The sequence below is a fragment of the Lepisosteus oculatus genome, chromosome 14 (genome assembly GCF_040954835.1).
Source record: "Lepisosteus oculatus isolate fLepOcu1 chromosome 14, fLepOcu1.hap2, whole genome shotgun sequence".
NCBI classification, from domain to species: domain Eukaryota; kingdom Metazoa; phylum Chordata; class Actinopteri; order Semionotiformes; family Lepisosteidae; genus Lepisosteus; species Lepisosteus oculatus.
The window spans coordinates 14272911-14276348 of NC_090709.1; the positions used below are offsets into that span (position 1 = coordinate 14272911).

At 40.9% G+C, this 3438-nt stretch overlaps 1 non-coding gene across 1 annotated transcript; it reads left to right on the plus strand.

Moving 5' to 3' along the window:
- The first annotated feature begins 450 nt into the window (after positions 1-450).
- On the plus strand, positions 451-561 carry trnal-caa (transfer RNA leucine (anticodon CAA)). The gene is made up of 2 exons: positions 451-488; positions 516-561. It is a non-coding gene; the product is annotated as a tRNA-Leu (tRNA).
- The last annotated feature ends 2877 nt before the right edge of the window (positions 562-3438 follow it).

A 3438-nucleotide genomic window follows, 5' to 3' on the forward strand; every position in this document is an offset into this window, starting at 1 on the left:
GGACAGAGACACAGTAATAATCCGATTTTAATGTGTCCTGCATTTTAACTTACTGAACAGATAAATTGAAATGTTCTGATTCAGAGCCCCTGCAGTTCGTGCTAATTAGAACCACAACAATACTCCTGAGTCCTGAGCACCACACTGAGCAAAGGTTCAGCTGAACTCTGACTTTGTTCAGCACGACTTGTTGTTGCAGTTGAGCTCAGAGCTGGAGATGATCTCCATATTCTACCACACTAACTAGTCCTAAACGTAGTACACAGTACACACTTTTTTAAAACAATTTAAAATATTACACAAAGGCTGTAAAGCACACTCTAAATCGATCCGAATATTTGATTTCTGTGATCCGTTTAGGCAACATTAGGCAACGTGGCGCTTCTCCAGCAAAGCATTTCTCAGTTTTGTGAACTACTGGTGCTTTTAACACACCATCTTGCGTGCCTTGTCAGGATGGCCGAGTGGTCTAAGGCGCCAGACTCAAGGACTCCTGTCTTTCCATTGCTTGGGTGTTCTGGTCTCTGAATAGAGGCGTGGGTTCAAATCCCACTCCTGACAGCTTTTCCCTCTCCTGTCTTCTTGTGCTCGCTGACAACGACAGAAAGAAGAAAACGGAGAAACCGGCTTGCGGGCACATGATGGGCAGGGAAATGCTTCGTGAACATTTCAATGTGATTAGCAGAAAGTCAAATAGGCTTCGATTTCTCCCTTAAGAACTGTTTGGGGTGCCTGTAATCGAGTAAAGATTTACGGTCAAGGTATGCATTCAAAGGTGAAAGACCGAAATATAAATCCAGAAGAAGATGTATTAAAACATATTGTTTTCCTTGCGGTTTCCCCTGTATTTCATTAAATGTGGCATTGTGAAATCAGCCTGTAGCCCTACGGAATGCAGCCACTCTCCCAGTGACAGCGGCAGGAGCCGAGAGGATTAAATCAGAGCTCGAACAGAGAGTTAAAAATATATGGGCAACTAGAACATAGATCATAAAACATTTTTATTAAACTTTCCTATCTGCACGGCCTTACTGAAGTATTTTAGCTGCATTTTAGCTTCTATTTATATACTTTACAGTAGTTAGTGTTTAGTAAGAGAAGAGAGATACAAGCGCTAAACCCCCACAATAACCAAACCTTAAGTAAAGCAGGAAGATCAGTTTCTGCTCGAGACAGCCGTTTTCTGAACTGTAAACCTTCAACACTGGCTGGAGACGCTGTGTCCGGACTCCGCGAGGTTGTATAAGAAAAGACTCGGAGAGCTGCAGGCCCGACTCATTGCTCTGCGCTCCCCGTGCAGAATGCGCGTGTCCTCCCTCCTTCATTACCTTCATACACTCCTCTCAAACCACTGCAAACTCCTGAATTATTTCGGTGAACAGATACTGGGTCTTTCTTTCCGAGATATCATAGGCAGAAACAATAAACGGTGAAAACAGGAAGGTATTCTGATCGTATAGAGAAATGCGCAAAAATACATTTCCTAAAATCCAATAAAATCTAGTTACATTCTGATGCTATTCTGATGTATCTGAATAGTTTTGGCACAGTTGTTACAGCAAAGAGACAAATAAACTTTTTTTTAAATTTCATTCGAGCTGTAGTTTTGAATGTTTTTTCAATTATCTAAATAATACAAACACAAACACCCGTTGTAAGCGTCTGACCATTGATATTCTTGAATTACAGTATAAGCCCGTACACACGCTGGCACGCAGTTCAGCGAATATGATGCCCCTGCAGGGGCCGAATATTAGACAGACGTATACATACAGTCATCGTGTGGAGTTTATTCCTCCTCTGCCGCAGTCTTTGCCTCTTGTCACATTTGCGCTTAATTGTCGATTTTTTGTATAGAACACCGAATATCTTGAGGAAGCCTGTCAAGCGAAGACTGATGGATTATTGAGGTGCAAACCCTGGTTCAAAATCAACACCCTCTGCTATTGCCGTTGTTTCTTTGATAGTTTCTTCAAATTCCTCATCTGACCTTCAATATCGAGGGATATTGAGCATAATACCATACAAATTGTAACTTTCTTTTGATTGCCAGTTTAATTAAAATGCCACCCCCTTTTACAGTTATTTTAGATGTTTGGCAAGGCGTAATATCCCCCCTCTCACCCTCAGCTAAAATATTTTAAAAGTACAACAACATTACATTATATTGAACAGCGTTTATGTTAACATTTATATTCAAATTAAGGAAAATATACGAAAATATTAAAATAGAACTCCGGCGATCTGTTGTTTTTGCTTGTCAAGTTCTCGAACAATTTTGCATTGTTTTTTAAATTACTTTAGCTGAAGATGCAACGGGAGCATAAGTGAATTCTCCCGCCACTCACTGGAACATATAATTCCATGGGTGAATACTAACTGCTTGCAAGTTGCCATTGTCAGTAATTATTGGAAATTCCCGGTAATGTTGACTCTGGTACTCAATTGTTTACTACTGCAAATATCAAAATAGTTCAGGTTTTGCGGAACAATTAAATTTTTGCGGTGATGATGTTTACTATAGGAAGAAGTGCGTCCCTGGGTGGGATCAAAAAACCCACCTGGGGGTTAATAGCTGAAAACGCTAACCGATTGCACCACAGAAATGCTTACACCTTGCTTTTTTTCATTTACATACTTTTGGTGAACAAAAAAATTCACTCGCATTTCATCTTTCGCAAGCTGTATGATTTTAAAAAAACAAGTTGTTCTGCAAAGGAAATGAATAAACGCATTAAACCAAATCAAGACCTCTTTGAGTGTCCCAAATGACATATTCTGTAAAACAAGACAGGAAAAAAAGGTACCGCTGGAATTCGGATCCAGGATTTCCTCTTTAGGAAACAGGTGTTTTAACCAGCTTTACCACAGCACCGACAGAATACTATTCTTATACAGGTGGGTAACCACCCTCAAACCTTTGTTCTCTCACTATTTTACCTTTGCCTACTGCCCTGTCTCTCTCAAACCTGAAGAAGGCTCCACGGGCGAAACGTTGTGTTCTCGTTCTTCTTTTTTTCGGCATGGAATAAACCTATTACCTATTCTTATACAGCCGCTTGGACACACCGCTCTGAGACATCTGAGGTCGATGTGCGCTGAGCCTGGTCGCCGAGCAAAATCATGCCCAAGGGGGGTGGCGCGCGTGATGAGGTGGCCAAGTGGTTAAGGCGATGGACTGCTAATCCATTGTGCTTTGCACGAATAGGTTCAAATCCCATCCTTGTCAGTTTATGTTTTCGACTTGTGATCCGTTTCTAAGTCGGACTTGCTTTCTTTAGCTACTGTAGTAGAGCAGTAATATTTCTAGCGTTGGCTGAACATGCTTACAGCAGTAGCTGACAGATATAGTCTCTTAATATTTAGGTTAAATTTATGCTTTGTACTGCTTTCACCTGATATTAATAGTAGTCCTGATGAACGATTTAGGGACATGGC